Source organism: Symphalangus syndactylus, chromosome 8 (assembly GCF_028878055.3).
Source record: "Symphalangus syndactylus isolate Jambi chromosome 8, NHGRI_mSymSyn1-v2.1_pri, whole genome shotgun sequence".
NCBI lineage: Eukaryota > Metazoa > Chordata > Mammalia > Primates > Hylobatidae > Symphalangus > Symphalangus syndactylus.
The window spans coordinates 113,717,182-113,737,819 of NC_072430.2; the positions used below are offsets into that span (position 1 = coordinate 113,717,182).

Below are 20,638 nucleotides of genomic sequence, written 5' to 3' on the forward strand. Positions count from 1 at the left end.
GACATATTCTTTTCATAATTTATCCATGATGGTAAATTTCCTATGGAATGTAAAACTGGCTTTTTCATCAAAACTAATGATTAGGGGGATGAATTAAGTGAGTTGTCAAATTGAGCCTCAGTTTTTGATTAAATAAAAATAAAGGTAAGCTATGAAAGAACTATGTATGCAAGCCAATTTTGAATTATTTTTCTTTTGAGTGGGACTATGAAGAATACCTGCTACCATCTTCTAAAAAATGGGAAAAAATATTCAACAAACCAACAAAAGTTTCCCTAGAAGAATGTTAATGTAGTATGAGAAATGCATTCTCTTGGTTATGAAAGCTTTTTCTTCTATAACGTTATGTGAAAATGCAAATATTTCTGAGTGAGAGGGTTGAGGAGTAACTTGATAAATGAATACTTGATTAAAAGTAACCTGGTGAAGAACATGGGAACTGGAAGAGATAACATGACTGTTAAAAGGGAGAGGCTGTATCTAACCCATTCCTCCACCCCCCAAAAATATGAATCTAATCTAAAGTCTTGTCTAGGCCTTACCTACAGTGTAGGAGAAGAATGGATACTACATGATACCACCATACAACAAAAGGCTCTGGAAAGTAATGGGGAGAGATGCAGCTCTAGGTCACTGTAAATGATGGAAAATACTGTAACTCATTAACTCAAAAATTCATTCTACTCTTTACCTTCTTTCATCTAGAAAGACTTTATGACTTCCTTTTTGTTGGTGAAGACAATTGTACCTTTACAATTTGATATACCACATGTAGCCTTAGGCTTTATTCCCAGAGAGACTGATCATTTTCTATGGCATGAAAAGATTAAAAAGTAAATTTTTTGGTAGATAAAAATTTGTAAGTTGTTGGTAAAGACAATTGTACCTTTACAATTTGATATACAACATTGAAGGGGTGGTCTGCCCCTCCACACCTGTGGGTACTTCTAGTCGGGTGGGACGAGAGACTGAGAAAAGAAATAAGACACAAAGTATAGAGAAACAACAGTGGGCCCAGGGGACCGGCTCTCAGCACACCAAGGACCTGCACCAGCACCAGTCTCTGAGTTCTCTCAGTTTTTATTGATTATTATTTTCATTATTTCAGCAAAAAGGAATGTAGTAGGAAAGCAGGGTGATAATAAGGAGAAGGTCAGCAAAAAACATGTGAGTAAAAAAATCTATGTCATAATTAAGTTCAAGGGAAGGTACTACGCCTGGACGTGCATGTAAGCCAGATTTATGTTTCTCTCCACCCAAACATCTCAGTGGAGTAAAGAATAACAAGGCAGCATTGCTGTAAACATGTCTCGCCTCCCACCATAGGGCAGTTTTTCTCCTATCTCAGAATTTAACAAATGTACAATCGGGTTTTATACCGAGACATTCAGTTCCCAGGGGCAGGCAGGAGACAGTGGCCTTCCTCTATCTCAACTGCAAGAGGCTTTCCTCTTTTACTAATCCGCCTCAGCACAGACCCTTTACGGGTGTCGGGCTGGGGATGGTCAGTTCTTTCTCATCCCACGAGGCCATATTTCAGACTATCACATGGGGAGAAACCTTGGACAATATCCCGCTTTCAAGGGCAGAGGTCCCTGTGGCTTTCCGCAGTGCATTGTGCCCCTGGTTTATTGAGACTAGAGAATGGCGATGACTTTTACCAAGTATACTGCTTGTAAACATTTTGTTAACAAGGCACGTCCTGCACAGCCCTAGATCCTTTAAACCTTGATTTAATAAAACACATGTTTTTGTGAGCTCCAGGTTGGGTCAAAGTGGCTGGGGCAAAGCTACAAATTAACAACATCTCAGCAAAGCAATTGTTTAAAGTACAGGTCTTTTTCAAAATGGAGTCTCTTACGTCTTTCCTTTCTACATAGATACAGTAACAGTCTGATCCCTCTTTCTCTTCCCTACACAACATGTAGCCTTAGGCTTTATTCCCAGAAACACTGATCATTTTCTTTGGCATGAAAAGATGAAAAAGTAAATTTTTTGGTAGATAAAAATTTGTAAGTACCATTTTCACATTTTTCCTGTATTTATTTCCCCAAAGATCTGTTATTCCTGTTTCTGAAAGAAATTCGGATGACATAGAGATTAAAATATACGGAAAAAGAGGCATTTACATAGACAATAAATCAAATCCATTTGAAACTAACAAAATCCCCTGTAGTTGAATATATTTAAAGCTTTTTGGGGGAGTAAATTAATTGTCTCCAAGTTCTCTGGCATCTGCTGAAAATGAGGAAAGCCTGCATAGCTTTTATTTTCTGACAATGTAAAGTGGGTTCATTCATCTCTGGAACTAAACTTTGCTTTATCTGAATCCCCAGCTTAAATTTACCATGAAGACCTTTTTTACAAATCAAGTAACTTGTGCTCTAGAATGGATAGCCAGGAGAAGGCTTGCTGGGAACAAGTGGATTCTTTGTATAATCAAGTAAAATCAGCCCTGTGCCAGGAGTTACAGGACTTGCAAGCTTGGGAAAAAACAGAGCAACTGTCACAACTCAAAAATAAAATGACAAATAACAATTTAAATCTGAATGGATATTTCTCCAAATAAGATATACAAATGGCCAATAAAGACATTACAAAATGCTCAACATTATTCACCATTAGGGAAATGCAAACCCAAAATGTCCTTCACACCCACCAGAATGCTTATAGTTAAAAAAAAAAAAAAATAGATAATAATAAATGTTGGAGAGAATGTGCTGAGAGTATAAAATGGTACAGCCACTTTGAAAAACAGTCTGGCAGTTCTTCACATATTTAAACAAATTTACACATTATCTAGAAATTCCACGCTGGGTATTTGCCCATGAAAAATTAACACACATATTCACACAAAAGCTTGCAAACCAATGTTCACAGTGGCATTATTCATAATAGCTGGAGGTGGAAACAACCCAGATGTCTGACAACTGATGGATGAATAGACAATAAATATTAATAGAATGGAATATTATTCAATGATAAAAAGAAGTAGGTACATGCTAAAACATTTATGAACTTTGAAAACATTATGCTATGTAAAAGAAGCCAATCACAAGGAACTACATATTCTATTACTCTGTCAGAGGCATTTGAACCAGAGCAACTTCATCTTGAATAGGGGCTGGGTGAAATGAGGCTGAGACCTACTAGGCTGCATTTCCAAACAGTTAAGGCATTCTAAGTCACAGGATGAGACAGGAGGTACAAGATACAGGTCATAAAGACCTTGCTGATAAAACAGGTTGCAGTAAAGAAGTTGGCCAAATCCCACCAAAACCAAGATGACCACAAGAGTGACTTCTGGTTGTCCCCACTGCTTCACTCCCACCAGAACCATGACAGTTTACAAATGCCCTGGCAACATCAGGAAGTTACCCTATATGGTCTAAAAAAGGGAGGCATGAATAATCCACCCCTTGTTTAACATATAATTAAGAAATAACCATAAAAATGGGCATCCAGTAGCTCTCGGGGCTGCTCTATGGAGTAGCCATTCTTTTATTCCTTTACTTTCTTAATAAGCTTGCTTTCACTTTACTGTATGGACTTTCCCTGATTTTTTTCTTGCATGAGAACTCTCTCTTGGGGTCTGGATGGACACCCCTTTCCTGTAACAATTCTACTAATATGAAATACCCCAAAAGGCAAATCTATAGAGATAGAACATAGATTGTAGTTGCCTAGGGCTAGGGTGTATGGAGAGATGGTGTAATATATGTGTTATATCTTGACAAAGCTATTAAACAAAAACACAGAGGAAGGCTTTGGGATCTACGGCTCACAGTTCTATAAATAAAATAATTTTAAATTTTTCCAAATCATTTTTTTCTTTTCTTACTAGTAATTTTCCTTAATTTCATGCTCAACAATAGGTTCTTGTATTTTATTCTTTAGCAGTGAGGTTGTTTAAAAAATGATTTTTCTGAACAAATGGATGTGCAGAATTTCCACCAAGTCCTACACAGTCAGTAACAGACATGCAAACAGAAGCCTGGTTTTCTAATTTTTAACCTAGAACTTGATCTCTTAGCAACCTAAAGCAGTGGAATTGGTGTTAAAAAGCAAGGAAATGTAGTAGTAGGGATGCAATATCAAGATTTTTTTAAAGTATTAAATTTTACCCCAAATTGTTGGAAAATGCAGTACAAACATGTCAGAGTTCATTCAATTCAAAGTTAAATGGAATCACTTCTCACCTCAAACTGTGATTTTAAAAAGCCTTCTTTCTTGTTCTTCATTGCAAAAGTGATTTCTTAGGGAGAAGACACAATCTGTTGTTTGAATCCATTTTTTTCCCTAACCTTGTGTGGCAGGCCAGGTTTCACACAGGCCTTCATAACAACTGTCTCAGTACTGACTGAGTAGTTAAATATTAAAAGCTGAAAGAGACCGTGCCCTTATGCAAATGCTGGAATGTAACAACAGCCCACCGAGCATTTTGCCTAGGCCTTTCCTGGGCCTTAAAGCATGACAAAATAATGAATAAACTCTTAACAGGACCCATCTGGGATTAAACAAGTTTTATTAGGGATCTGAAGAAACTCCCCAGGCCTCCACAAACAAGTTTACTGGGGGTCTGAAGGAACTCCCCAAACCTCCATGATTTAGCAGCAGACAAGAGAAAGGTAATCACTCCGGCACCTGAACCCATTTAGATTAAGTAAATTTACCTGAGGCTCCAGAGGAAGGTCTTCAGGACTCAGATCTTAGCTATAGATTAAAAGAAGTTAATAACTTATGTCTTTAGATGAATGCACGTTTACACATAGTCATATAGCTTGGAAAGTATATAAGCTCTGGGAGAATTTGTAATTTTGAGTTGGTCTGGTGGTATTTTTCAGGCCTTCTCCCTGTATCCGGTTACAGAAATAAAAACTCTCTTCTTCATCTGCATCTCATTATTGGGCCGTGAGAAACAGCAGCCCGAACCTCAGTTTGGTCCCGGAACAGTTGCACTCATCTATTTTAAAATTACTTTTGGTACTTGACTCTTTGGGATAAAGAAATACTGGTGAGAAATGAGCACAGAAAGAACAGAGTGCTCTGAAGCAGACTTGGAGGAGCCAAAGATCGAAAGGTCTTACTAGTGACACATTTAAACTCTCATTTCAATCAGCTCTGTCCTTTTTAATAGATCAAATCAAATGAATTCTGCAGAGGAAAAGGAATGTTCTCTGGTTGAGGACAGACAAAGAAGGCAAATACTTTCCCAAAAGGTTTCTCTGTTTGGTGTCTCTTTGTTTGACTTATTTTTTGTTTTCTTGTTCCTGTTCACATTTCTTTTGTCTTATCTCCCCAAAAAGGCTCTGAGATATGTTTTAGATTTTTATCTCCGGCAATGAGAAGAGCTTCCTCTGCATAGTAAGGATTCAAGAATGTTATTACTGAAGATGCTGATCTTTTCTAGTGTGCAGTGAGTTTTTATTCTCCTGCTTTTTATACTGTTGGCACTGGAAATTCTCAACTTTCCCAGACTTACATCTTTGTCTTCCTCATTGCTTTTCACAAAATGAATTATATTTCTACCAGTGAGGACCCACTTCTTTTTGGATCATGGCTTGACTTTTATTAAAATCAACTAAAGAGAAATGCAGATACTGCTTTGTAGCTGTTAAATTCACATGTTGTGACTGATGATAGAAGAGAGAAGACTGCCCATAGGAAGGCCAGCCACGTGAACATCAGAAGAGAATACTGAACTTCTTATTATATTTGCTTACACATTTCAATTGGCTATGTCTTCGTTGTGCATTTACTTCACAATTTAGGTAATTGACAATGTCCAGGTTAAACACTGGTGGCCTCTCATGACTAGAATTAAAAGGAAGCTACATACATTGCCTTTTCAACCTCAAATCTCTACCATGTAATAAGGGGTTAAAAATTGGAACATAAAATGTTTATTAGCAAGAAGGAAAATAAAAGGAGGGAGGGACCAATAAATAAGCTGGAGAAGAAAATAAAGTGTGTTGATCATAACGTAACAAAGCTTCTTACCTCAGCAGTCTTTGGACAGAATAGATATTTTGTGGCAGAAAATGTGGAATTAAAATTTCTCCACTCTTAACTCTTTTTTTAAAAAAAAAAAACTTAATTCTTGTCTTTCTTGTTTTTATAGTGTCTGTACTTTTTTAGTCTTAACAGTTTCACTGCAATTTTGGAAAGAGAGTATAAATGAATTTACAAACAGACTTTGCAAGAGGTAGCATACAGTGACAAATTGCTCCTTAAAAAAAAAAAACTGCTATATGGGAGGGGGGAGGGACAGCATTAGGAGATACACCTAATGCTAAATGACGAGTTAATGGGTGCAGGAAATCAACATGGCACATGGATACATATGTAACAAACCTGCACATTGTGCACATGTACCCTAAAACCCTAAAGTATAATAAAAAAAAAAAAAAAAAAACTGCTATATCCATACCCTTGTCAACATTTTAACCTATTTCCCTTATTATTGCATCTAAAATACCCTTCACCCTTTAAGCTGCCAAATCTTGTTGCACTTTACTTCAAAACCTGGTTTTCAACTCATATCCTTCACAAAGCTTTTCCAAACTAATCCTTCTTAATTTTAAAAAAATTCTACTCTTGGCTTCCAAATTCATATGCCTTTCATGTGTATGTTATTCAATTATTGCTTTTTCAAGAAACAGAGTATTTTTTAGTTTAAATTTTGTAGTTTTACTTACAAAAAGTCTTCTTGAAGACATTTTGTAAAATGTTTAATTTCTTTAACTTCTTTAACATAATATCTGATAATCATCTTCATTTTTGTAGAAAGTTTACTGTTTTCTTACCATTAATCAATTGATATAACACCTCCTATTTTTTTTTTCAGAAAAAACAAAGCCCCTATGTCATTATTATTATCTTGAAAATAGTAAAACTAAGAAACATAATTTGCCCCAAATTATGTAGTGAGTAAGTGGTAGAGCTAGGATTTAAATGTAGATCTGTTTTATGGCAAAGGACCTGGTCTTAACCCGCATTAAGATGCTGTATTCCCAAAGAAACAGTTAAATTCTTGTGGAGAAAATGTGTGTTGGGGCTAAATCAAAGGCAAAAATAATAATAATAATAATACATTCAAGAATCTTAACAACAACAAAAATTGAATAACCTGGAGACACAGGAATAAAACAGATCATATCTGTTATAGAAATTGGGAAAATAATGAAAAATATAAATAAAAGCCACAACATCCCACCTTTGAGAGATAATCATTGTTTACATTCTGTTATTATATATCTCTCAATTGTTTAAAAATATTTTACTTATTCATTTTATCAAAAAATATATTTTTATATGTTCAAAATTTGTATGTACATTCTATTCTATTTATAATATGTATATTCTAATTCATTGCTGAAATTATACAATATATGTCTTATTTCTGTTTTTAGACAGGTTTAATATTTACATCAGTCCTTTACCATGGTTTCCCTATAACTGATGTGGTAGGCAGAATAACTCCTGAAGATATTCACATTCTAATCCCCAGAACCTGTGAATATGTTACATTATGTTCCAGAACTTTCCAGAGTTAAGAATATTGAAATAGGAAGATAATCCTGGATTATCTGGATCGATCCAATTTAAATCACCAGGGTCTTTATATGCGACAGAGGAAGCTAATAATGCAAAAGTCAGAGACACATTTGAAAATACTATCGTGTTGGATTTGGAAATGAAAGAAGTGGCCATGAGCCAAGGAATGTTGTCAATCTCTAGGGTCTGGAAAAGGCGAGGAAACTGATTTTTCCCTAGACCCTCTAGAAGTCCCAACGATACCCTGATTTTAGTACAGTGACACTCGTTTTGGACTCCTGAACTCCAAAACTAGATGATTTTTTAAAAATTGTGCTGTTTTAAGTCTCCAAGTTCATGTAATTTGTTATAGCAGCAATACAAAACTAATATATCTGAGTTCTTTGTTCTGATTTATTTCTTCAATATTTGGATATGATCAAGTAGGATTTCAAGAGTGCTGTGCTCCTGAATTGGTGTTTCAGAATGTACATCTTCACCTTTATGGTAAGAGTATATAAAGGCATCATGTTACTCAGATCTTTTATTGCTCCACTGTCTTCTTACAATATGTTTTTCACTGGAGAAATTCTTCTCCTTTGTACATCACTATGTTTTCCTACCTGGATATTTTAAGTTTTTTTTCTTCATTATTGAATTTTAGTGAGCTTTACAGGATTATCTCTTTGTGTTAATTATTTTGTATCAATATTTTTACCGCAAAACCTGAAGTTCTTTTCATCTACAGAGTCACATATTATTTTGGGAAAGGTTTCTTCCAATGTATGTTATGATAATTATTCTTTAAGTTTTGGTTATGCACATAAGGAAAATTACTTAGGTTTATGCTGCATATCTATCTTTCAAACCTATAATGTTTATCATTTATATTTTGTACTAGATCTTTACCTGTTTGGATTGCAAAATTTCCTCAATTCTTTCTACTGCCACCCTGACTATAATTTCACTCTAGTATAATTTTCCCTGTGGCTTGTAACATTGCTTTGCCTCTGGAATACTTTACATTATATCATCCCTCCCCACAGAAATAATCCAGTTTGCTTTTCATCTCTTTTGTTATCTTCTAATCATTTCTTTGAACTTCACTACACCTTTGTTGAGCTTTAATAGATGCTTTGTTTGATCAACATTTCATGTGGAACTATAGAGAATAGTTCCTCCAATAGTTCATGTGGAACTACTGGTCAAATATCTTCCCTGTCAGTTAATTCTCCTTGTGATGCATTTTCTTCTCCTTACTTTTTCTCAAGTTTATTCAAAAATGTTTTCATGGATTCTATCCACAGACATACCTCGTTTTATGGTTCTTGCATTATTGAACTTCACAGATACTATGTTATTTTCACAAATTGAAGGTCCATGACAACCCTGCATGAAGCAAGTGTACTGACTCCATTTTTCCAACAGCATGTGCTCACTTTATGTCTCAGTGTCACATTTTGATAATTCTCATATTTCAAACTTTATTATTATTATTATTAATTATGTCAGTTACCGTGATCTGTGATAAGTGATCTTTGATGTTATTATTGTAATTTTTATGAGATGCCATGAAGCGTACCCATATAAAATGGCAAACTTAACTGAGAAATATTGTGCACGTTCTGAGTGCTCCAGTGACCAGCCTCATCTCTCTCTCCCTATGCTCAAGCCTCCCTATTTGCTGAGACACAACAATTTTGAAATTATGCCAAAGAATAACTGCACAATAGCCTCTAAGTGTTCAAGTGAAAGCAAGAGTCCCATAGCTCTTACTTTAAATCAAAAGCTAGAAGTGATTAAGATTAGTGACAAAGGCCTGTCAAAAGCCCTGATAGGTCTAAAACTAGGGCTCTTGCAACAAACAGCCAAGTTGTAAATGCAAAAGAAAAGTTCTGGAAGCAAATTAAAAGTGCTACTCCAGTGAACACACAAGTGATGAGAAAGCCATGCAGTCTTCTTGCTGATATGGAGAAAATTTTAGTAGCCTGGATAGAAGATCAAACCAGCCACAATATCCCCTTAAGCCAAAGCCTAATCTAGACCAAGGTCCTAATTCTCATCAATTGTATGAAGCTGTGAGAGGTGAGGAAGCTGCATAAGAAAAGTTGGAAGGTAGCAGAAGCTAGTTCATTAGGTTTAATGAAATTAGTATTTTCCATAACATTAAAGTTCAAAGTGAAGAAGCAAGTGCTGATGTAGAAACTACAACAAATTATGCAGAAGATCTCACTAAGATCATTGAATAAGATGGCTATACTAAATCACAGATTTTCAATGTAGATGAAACAACCTTTTATTGGAAGAAGATGCCATCTAGGACTTTCATAGCTAAAGAAGAGAAGTCAGTGCCTGGCTTCAAAGCTTCAAAAGACAGGCTGACTCTCTTATTAAGGGCTAATGCAGTTGGTGGCTTTAACATGAAGCCAGTGCTAAATCTAGTCTGCCTGTGCCCTCTAAATGAACAACAAAGTCTGAATGGCAGCACATCTATTTACAGTATGGTTTACTGAATATTTTAAGCCCACTCTTGAGACCTACTGCTCAGAACAAAAGATTTCTTTCAAAAGGTTACTGCTCATTGACAATGCACTTGATCACCCAAGAGCCCTGATCTCAGAGATATACAAAGAAAGCGATATTATTTTTATGCCTGCTAACACCACATGCATTCTGCAGCCAATGGATCAAGGAGTAATTTTGGCTTTCAAGTTTTGTTATTTAAGAAATATATTTCGTAATGCCATAGCTGCCACAGATAGTGATTCCTCTGATGGATCTAGACAAAGTAAATTGAAAATCTTCTGAAAGAGATTTACCATTTCTAGATGCCATTTAAGAATATGTGTGATCATGAGAGGAGGTTAAAATACCAACATTATCAAGAATTTGGAAGAAGCTGATTCCAGCCCTCATAGATGACTTTGAGGAATTCAGGGTTTCAATAGAAGAAGTTACTGCAGATGTCGTGGAAATAGCTAGAGAACTAGAATTAGAAATGGAGCCTGAAGATGTGACCGAATTGATGCAACCTCATGATATAACTTTAATGGGTGGAGTTACTTCTTATGGATGAGCAAAGAAAATGGTTTTTTGAGATGGAATTTACCCATGATGAAGATTCTAGGAGTATTGTTGAAATGATAAAACGGGATTTTGAATATTACATAAATTCAGTTGATAAAGTAGTGGCAGGGTTTGAGAGGATTCACTCCAATTCTAAAAGAAGTTCTACTGTGGGCAAAATGGTATTAAACAACATTACATGCTGCAGAGAAATCTTTTGTGAAAGGAAGAGTCGAACAATGGAAATTTCACTGTTGTATTGTTTTAAGAAATTGTCATAGCCACCCCAACCTTCAGCAACCACCACCCTGATTAGTCAGCACGCATCGACATTGAGGCAAAATTCTCACCAGCAAAAAAGATTATGACTTGCTGAAGGCCAGATGATTGTTAGCATTTTTTTTAGCAATAACGTATTTTTAAATGAAGGTATGTATTTTTTTTAGATGTAAGTCTATTGCACACTTAGTTAGTATAGTATAAACATAACTTTTGTTTGCACTGAGAAACCAAAAAAAACATGCCACTCACTTTATTGCAAGATTTGCTTTACCGTGTGGTGTGTAACTGGACCTGCAATAACTCTCAGATATGACTGCATTTCTTTTTTTCTTTTTCTTTTTCTTTTTTTTTGAGATGCAGTCTCACTCTTGATGCCCAGGCTGGAGTGCAACAGCGTGATCTCGGCTCACCGCAACCTCCACCTCACTGGTTCAAGCAATTTGATGCTCCTGCCTCAGCCTCCTGAGTAGCCGGGATTACAGGCATGTGCCACCATGCCTGGCTAATTTTGTATTTTTAGTGGAAACGGGGTTTCTCCATGTTGTGCAGGCTGGTCTCGAATTCCAGACCTCAGGTGATCCACCCGCCTCAGCCTCCCAAAGTGCTGAGATTACAGGTGTGAGCCACTGCGCCTGGTCGACATGCCTGTATTTCTTACAGATTTCTCCCTTACCTGGGAAGCATGTGTTCTTTCAGTGTTCAGGGTTCATACTAGTCACAGAGAAAGACTCTGAGGCCACAGGTCCTCAGAGGCTCCATCAGTTAATCAATACCTTCTCCTTTCTTCAGAGGGATTACCCTGATAATTCTCCCACAACCAGATCCTGAGTAGGATGCCAGATATGTAAGTAGGATACAATAGAACTTGTGTCCACACAGTTTCCCTGCAAATCTATATTTTTGCAGTTTAGATAAGTCCTTAAAAAACATTCTGCACTTCTCTTCTGGTAATATCATACCCTAGTTTTTTTCGGTACACTAGCGAAAATTATTCTTTTTTACTCATACATTATGTCCCAACAAAATGTAAACACCTTGAGTTTTACTTGTGGTCAATGCAGTTATGTGTTATATAATCTTTGGATGTGGGAGATTTAAGTATCTATCCGGGGGTAAGGAATTACTTGTTATCAACTCCATTTCTAAATTGGGTGTAAACATACGCCTATATAGGTAAGTTTTTGTTTGTTTGTTTGTTTGTTTTGAGATGGAGTCTTGCTCTGTCACCTAGGCTGGAGTGCAGTGGAGCGATCTCCGCTCACTGCAAGCCCCGCCTCCCGAGTTCACCCCATTCTCCTGCCTCAGCCTCCTGAGTAGCTGGGACTACAGGCGCCCACCACCACGCCCGGCCAATTTTTTTGTATTTTTAGTAGGGACGGGGTTTCACTGTGTTAGCCAGGGTGGTCTCAATCTCCTGACCTCATGATCTGCCTGCCTCAGCCTCCCAAAGTGCTGGGATTACAGGCATGAGCCACTGTGCCCAGCCATAGGTAAATTTTTAATACAGCACTCCCTCCTTATTCACAGTTTCTTTCTGTGGTTTCAGTTACCTGGGGTCAACCACAGTCTGGAAACAGGTTAGTCCATTACAATAAGATATTTTGATTAGCTGGGCATGATGGTGGGCACCTGTAATCTCAGCTACTTGGGAGGGGAGGTTGAGGCAGGAGAATCATTTGAACCCAGGAGGTGAAGGTTGCTGTGAGTCGAGATTGCGCCATTGCACTCCAGCCTGGGTGACAAGGTGAGACCCCATCTCAAAAAAAAAAAAAAAAAGGTATTTTGAGAGAAAGACCAAATAACTTAACTTTTATTTTTATAACTTATTAAACTTTTATTTTTATAACTTTTATTAAGGTATATTGTTGTAATTGTTCTATTTTAGTAATAGTTATTGTTAATGTCTTACTGTGTAAAATTTTTAAATCAAACTTTATCATAGGTATGCATGTATAAGAAAAAAACATAGTATATATAGGTACTATCCATGGTTTCAGGCATCCACTGGGGGTCTTGAAACATATGCTCTGCAGAAAAAGGTGAACCTCTGTATTTTACCAGGCATTTTACAACTTGTTAATGTGAAATAACTTAACCAAAGTGGGTCACTGGAGATTAAGTTCTTATTAAATTCCAATACTGATCAGCAGATACTAATTGGGACATACTGGGTTTTCTAAAACTATTATTAAGTATCTGAGATACATTAAGCTAGTAAGTATTTAGTAAACATCCCACTATATGTCAGGCACTATGATGGGCATTTTGAAAGTATCAGTTAATAAATAAAATCTTTGCCTTTATGAAAGCAGGGCTGTGACAAGCATGAATGCACTTGCATGACCTAAGAGTGACTATCTCCTTAAATTTTGCAACCTAGATGCCTTGCTGGCCTTACCCTAGGACAGCCATATGACATGAACCTTATGATGTAGTGAGGAAAATGCAACAAACAAGATTAGTGAGTAAACTATATGGTATTTTAGATGCTGGTAAATTCTTTTGGACAAAATAAAGAAGGAAAATGGGATAGTAACTTTTTTAGTTGTTTAGGGCAAGGGAAAGAGTTGCACTTTTAGTTAAGGATGTCTAGGGATATTCTCTTTGAGATGGTGGATGTTGAGTATGCCTGATGAAAGAGACATAGTGAATTAAATGGAGACTTCAGGGAGGGATTTTAGCCAAAGGAACAAGTAAAAAGGCCTTGGGTAAAAAGCTTACCTATTATTCTAGAACAACAGAAAGGAGGCCAGTATGGTTGGAGTGGAGTGAGCAAAGAAGAAAGTTGTAGGAAATCAGTGATAAGACTGGGCCCAGATCAGTAGGAAAATTCAACCACTATGAGGACTTTGGTTTACATTCTACATGCTATGGAAAAGCTCTAGAGAGTTTTGATTTGAGAATTGTCATGGATTAACATATTTTAGCAGCACTACTCTGCTGCTATCTAGAGAAAAGACATTAGTGTTGCAAGGTCCAAGTGGTGAGGTCAAAAGTCTACTGCAGAAACACAGGAGATGAATGCATGATAGATATATTTTGTATGTAATGCTACAGAATTTGCTGTGAGTTTGAATGGAGGGAGAAAGAGAAATTGTGACATTAAGGATGACAAAGTTTTCTGCCTTAGCAACTAGAACATTGTTGTCCTGTATTGAAAGGTGAAGACTGTTCTGGTTAGGAAACGGTAGGTTCAAGCTGTGTGTTAGACATCTAAATGAAGATGTTAAGCAGTCAATTTTCCCTCTTAACAATCAAGAGTTCAAGAGGGAAGCTCATGTTAGAAATGTAAGTTTGACAGTCATCAGCATGTAGATAGTATTTAGAGTCATAGCATCAAGAAAGTGAGACTAAATAGAAAATAAAAGAAATCCTGGATTTACTTCTTTGGCTTCTCCAATGTACAGAGGCAGGGAGATGAGGGAATGTCAGCAGAGGAGACTGAGAATAGACGGAGGGAGGAGGAGGGAAAGAAGACAGTATTATCTTAGAAGCCAAGTGAAGGAGGCATTTCAAAACTGTGTCAAATGTTGTTTTATCAGATATGCCCCAAATCATATGAGGATACTACGGACCTTATTAAAACACAATTCCATTGAAAAGTAAAGAGGGATATTGCTAAATACTATACTTATTTGTATTTTTAGTACTTATATTCTTCTTGGAATTTTTTTAGCATTTTATTTACTCCTTCATTGGTGCAAGCTGAGGGGATACAAATATGATGATGTGTGCTTCCTGCTATTGAGGAATCTGCAGTGTGAATAATGATCTTAGGGTCATTGCATTGACCCATCCTATTACTTTGTAGTATATGTGAGAACAGAGTGAGGCAGAAGGAGAAAAAAAAGCATTGATGGCAAGGCTACTATACTGTAAGTGCCCCCAATCTTACCCAGAGAACATTCTCTGACTTTTATTGACCAGTTGAGTCAAGAGCATCCCATCAGAGGTGGATAACATACTAAATCTCTAGTTATGAAATTCCAGATATTTCCAGTATCCTATTCTCACAAAAAGGAAAGCATCCATCGTAGTTGAAATTCAGGTTTGTGACATGGATTAGAAAGAAGCTAAAATACTGAGTACTAATATTGCAAAGAGTAATCTTCTAAAACAATTTTGTGGGATTCGACACCGGGTTGTTTTTTTTTTTAGCTTTTAATTAAACCGAATTTGGTGGTGACATTTTGATAGATTCAGAGAATTTTCAGCCTTCCCACATTGATTCGTTACTCTACCCTTTTGACAGTGTGTTCTTCCCACACACAGAATTTCAGGCATAGGGGCCTCGGTTGAACAAATATAATTAGTATCACACAACCTTCAATTTTAAAAAATTGTTAACTTTGAAATAATAAAAAAGTGAAAAAATTACTTTTGATTATGAAAGACAAGAACTCATTTAAGTCTTTGGGAAAAGTAAAACAAGTAGAAGAAAGAAAGAGAGGGGAAAGTGGGTTAAAAAACACTTATTCAAAGAATGTTTTTGAATTTCAACTTTTATATTAGATCCGGGGGTACATGTGCAGGTTTGTTACATGGGTATATTGCATGACACTGAGACTCGGAATATGAATGATTCCATCACCCAGGTGGTAACTATAGTACCCAATAAGTAGTTTTTCAACCCTTTCTCCCCCTCCTCCCATCTAGTAGTCTCTAGTGTCTATTGTTCTCATCTTTATGTCATGTGTACTCGCTGTGTAGCTCCCACTTATAAGTAAGAACAGGAGGTATGTGGTTTTCTGTTTCTGCTTTAGTTCACTTTGGATAAGAGCCTCCAGCTGCATCCATGTGGCTGTAAAGGACATGCTTTCATTCTTTTTTACCGCTGTGTAGGATTCCATGGTGTATATGTACCATATTTTCTTTATCCAATCCACCATTAATAGGTACCTGGGTTGATTCCTTGTTTCTGCTATTTTGAATAGTACTGCAGTGAACACACACTTGTGTCTTTTTTGGGAGAATGATTTATTCTCAGTTAGCTATATATCCAGTAATGGGATTGCTGAGTCAAATGGTAGTTCTGTTTTAAATTCTTTGAGAAATCTCTAAACTGCTTTCCACAGTGGCTGAACTAATTTATATTCCCATCAATAGTGTATAAGTGTCCCCTTTTCTCTACAGCCTGGCCAGTATGTTATTTTTTGCCTTTTGATTAATAGTCATTCTGACTGGTGTGAGATGGTATCTCACTGTGGTTTTGATTTGCATTTCTCTGATCATTAGTGATGTGAAACATTTTTTCATGTTTGCTGGACACTTTTATGCCTTATTTTGAGAAGTGTCTGTTCATGTAATTTGCCCACTTTTTAATGTGGTTATGTGTTTTCTGCTTGTTGAATTGTTTAAGTTCCTTATAGATAATGGATATTAGACCTTTGTCAGATGCATAGTTTGTGAATATTTTCTTTCCTTCTGAAGGGTATCTGTTTAACTCTGTCAGTAGTTTATTTTGCTGTGCAGAAGCTTTTTAGTTTAATAAGGTCCCACTTGTCAATTTTTGTTTTTGTTGCAATTGCTTTTGAAGACTTAGTTATAAATTCTCTAAGAACTTGTAATGGTTTTTATATGTCTCTGTTATGGTTTCATCCACTTTCATTCTAGTCTTGTTTTCTAACCAGTTATCTTCGAGCATGTTTAGAATTCTTTAGAAAGGGGAATATAGTTGTCACCCAACTATTTTCCATTCAATTTTAGAATGATCCTAGGTCTAGAGAGTGATAAAAATAGAGTAATTTCTTATCCTCTGCATGTTTCTCAGAGAGCTAGTCCACCAGCCATCATATTTCAACCTACACCTAAGTTACAGGCATGGTGGAATGTGCAGTATCAAGAGTGATACATGACATGCAAGAATAGATATGCTATAGTCTGAATGTGTCCCCAAAATTCGTGTGTTGAAATGTAGTGGCCAATGTGAAAGCATTAAGAGATGTGGCCCTTAGGAGGTGAGTAAGTCATAAGGGCATGGCCTTCATGGGAAACACTGGCAAACTTGGAGTGACAGATCTGTGCTTTTGAGGGAAGCTACCTGGAAGACACTCAGATGTATGGCAATATTACTCCTGACTGGGATCGGTATCTGACCAACCAAAAAAACTCCTATAGCAAAAATGATAGAAGGAACCAGAAGTTTAAAGAAGCTAAGCAGCTCTCCATTAAATCCTCACTTACCTCAGCAGCTGCATTAAGTGCATTGGCAGGAGTTCAGGACTAGCTCATTTAAAAGAGGGAGCCAGCAGTAGGTATTGGAAATCTACAAAGAATGTCCAGCCAACGAAGTAGCCGTACATACCAAAGAAATAATTATGCTCTGAATACCTATGTGGAGCCCTCCAGGCCCATACAATACCAAGTGCAAGAGTGCAATTATAACAGGCTTCAGCACACAGTGCCAGCTAATGATGGCACCACAAGATCCCCATCAATAGACAGCATTCAGAAGGACCCCAGCGAGTTTGCCTGGCGTGATCCTGAGTTGCCTGACGTCATTCACATCCTTCAGCACCATTTCCCACGTGTTCAGGCAAATGCAGCAGCCTACCTGCAGCACCTGTGGTTTGGCGACAACAACGTGAAGATGAAGGTGTGTAGGTTAGGGGGAATCAAGCATCTGGTTGACCTTTTGGACCACAGAGTTTTGGAAGTTCAGAAGAACGCTTGTGATGCCCTTCGAAACCTCTTTTTCAGCAAGTCTACAGATGAAAATAAAATAGCAATGAAGGATGTTGGTAAGATATCTGCCTTGTTGTGACTGTTGAGAAAATCAATATTGATGCAGAAGTAAGGGAGCTTGTTACAGGAGTTCTTTGGAATTTATCCTCATGTGATGCTGTAAAAATGACAATTATTTGAGATGCTCTCCCAACCTTAACAAACACTGTGATCGTTCCACATTCTGGATGGAATAACTCTTTTGATGATGGCCATAAAATTAAATTTCAGAATTCACTAGTTCTGCGTAGTACAACAGGTTGCCTGAGGAACCTCAGCGATGCGGGGTAAGAAGCTTGGAAGCAAATGCGGTCCTGCGAGGTGCTGGTGGACTCGCTGTTGTATGTGATCTACACGTGTATGAACACATCCGATTACGACAGCAAGATGGAGAACTGCATGTGCACCCTGAGGAAGCTGTCCTATTGGCTGGAGCTGGAGGTGCCCCAGGCCCAGTTACTGGGACTGAATGAATGGGATGACTTACTAGAAAAAGTTTCCCAGCAAAGACTCTGAGCCACGCTGCTGGGGGAAGAAAAAGAAAAAGAGGACTCGGCAAGAAGATCAATGGGATGGAGTTGGTCTTATCCCAGGACTGTCGAAGTCCCCCAAAGAGGCTGAGATGCTGTGGCACCCATCAGTGGTGAAGCTATATCTGACCCTTCTAGCAGAAAGGTCCAACGCAGCCACCTTGGAAGGCTCTGCCAGATCTCTCCAGAACCTCTCTGCTGGCAACTGGAAGTTTGCAGGATACATCCGGGCAGCTGTCCGAAAATAAAAGGGTCTCCCCATCCTTGTGGAACTTCTGAGAATGGATAACGATAGAGTTGTTTCTTCCGTGGCAACTGCCTTGAGGAAGATGACACTAGATGTTCGCAACAAGGAGCTCATAGGCAAATACGCCATGCAAGCCCTAGTCAACCGGCTTCCCTGCGGCAACGGCCCCAGTGTCTTGTCTGACGAGTCCATGGCAGCCATCTGCTGTGCTCTGCACGAGGTCACCAGCAAAAACATGGAGAACGCCAAAGCGCTGGCCAACTCGGGAGGCATAGAGAAGCTGGTGAACATAACCAAAGGCAGGGGAGACAGATCATCTCTGAAAGTAGTGAAGGCAGCAGCCCAGGTCTTGAATACATTCTGGCAAGATCCGGACCTCTGGAGCATTTATAAAAAGGATGGGTGGAATCAGAACCATTTTATTACACCTGTGTTGACATTGGAGCAAGACTGATTCAAATCACATCCTTCCTTATCTACCACCAACCAAAAGATGTCACCCATCATTCAGTCAGCCTCCAGCAAACCTTCACCAATTTACATCAGTTCGTATTCCTCACCAGCAAGAGAACTAAATAGACAGCTACAGCATCAACAGCTATATTATAGTCAAGATGACTCCAACAAAATAACTTTGATTCATACAGATTGTATTTGCAGTCTCCTCATAGCTATGAAGATCCTTATTTTGATGACCGAGTTCACTTTCCAGCTTCTACTGATTAGTCAACACAGTATGGACTGAAATCGACCACAAATTATGTGGACTTTTATTCCATTAAACGATCTTCTTATAGAGTAGAACAGTACCCAGCGTCCCCAGACTCATGGGTGCAGCATCAAGACGCCCGACAGAGGAACTCTTTCTTTCCAACCTTGTTTGGATTGAGGTGAAAAGTCCATCTTGCTGATTTGATGATTGAAATGTGAAAGTGAAGTGGAAGGAATGAGTGAAGTGCATTTTTTTTCTTTTTTAAGGAATTATCAGGGAAGTGAGGAAACATTTGGGAGAGGACTTTCTAAGCTCTATTTAGGTGTTAGATCTAATTACTTGTATATTTTGTAGTCTGGTGAAGGTGTGGGTGACGTGATGAGAGGTTTGAGAAATGGGTGAAATGAAATAGGGATGTGTAGGTCAAACCAAATTAAAGATGATTTTTTAATGTGAATAAAGTCATGTTCTGATAGTTTGTACCGAAAAAATAAAATGATGCCCACGTTTTATTGCTATTACTAAATGTCAAGATTGTATGCTATTATGTCTTGTAAATTTGTTTTGTTGGTGTAAATATGGAAATGCCACATTGGTTAAGTGCCATCATTTGTAATGCAGTGTCACTTGAAAAGAGATTTGAAGAAACTGAAAACTTCAAAAACAAATGGGAAGCCCAAGGAACTGTGAGCGATTAAAAACAAACTGCGACACCCTTTGTCTTCACCATGCATAGTGTACTTTGGAAGCACAATGTCCAGGCTGGTACTGCAGCGCCATGCCCATTCCTTGCCTCGTTCGTAGGACACTTCACTGCCATTTTCTATGCACATGAAAGAAAAATAAATGTGGAAATTTCAAAAAGAAGAAGGAAGGAAGGAAGGAAGGAAGGAAGGAAGGAAGGAAGGAAGGAAGGAAAGAGGGAGCCAAGAACTGGGATGGAAAGTGACATTCTCCAGACTTCCACAATCAGGAAAATTAGCCCAGCCAGGAGGACCCTGAGGATCTGGATGGATCTGTGCAGGGAATGAAACCTCAGAAGGCTGCTTCCTCTACTGCCTCAGGGAGTCACCACAGCAGCCATAAAAAGTGAAAGAATAAAAAACCGACACAGGATTGATCTGAAGTTAAACAAAAAACCATGAGCTGACTATTAGAAGATACATTAGTGCAGAAGTTTCCAGGCTGTAGAGCCCTGCTTCCCTTCTCTGGCCTCACAAAGATAAACATCCTTCACCTGAGTTCGTGGCCATCCACCTCTGCTCTCCCAGACCCAGTGCCTGTGACTTTGAGTAGTTTGTTCTAAATGTGGTGACAAACAAGTCATTTCCATAATACATTGGATCATTTACTTTATGTCACTTTTAGTAACAGAACTGCAGGAAGATCAAGACATATACAATCCCAGGAAGTTGCTAACTGTACATTTCTCCCTTCTTAGGATGAATCTCTCCCCCTAAAGTGGTTGGTACCAGCTTCATCTGTGATACGCATCAAGAAATGTTCTCTGGTTTTGTTTTATGCTGAAAGTAGAACACAAGT

At 37.9% G+C, this 20,638-nt stretch overlaps 2 pseudogenes; both read left to right on the top strand.

Moving 5' to 3' along the window:
- Positions 1 to 9,127: 9,127 nt before the first annotated feature.
- LOC134737425 (tigger transposable element-derived protein 1-like) lies at positions 9,128 to 10,970 on the top strand (annotated as a pseudogene).
- Positions 10,971 to 11,947: 977 nt separating this feature from the next.
- LOC129488811 (chromatin modification-related protein MEAF6-like) lies at positions 11,948 to 20,436 on the top strand (annotated as a pseudogene).
- Positions 20,437 to 20,638: the final 202 nt, after the last annotated feature.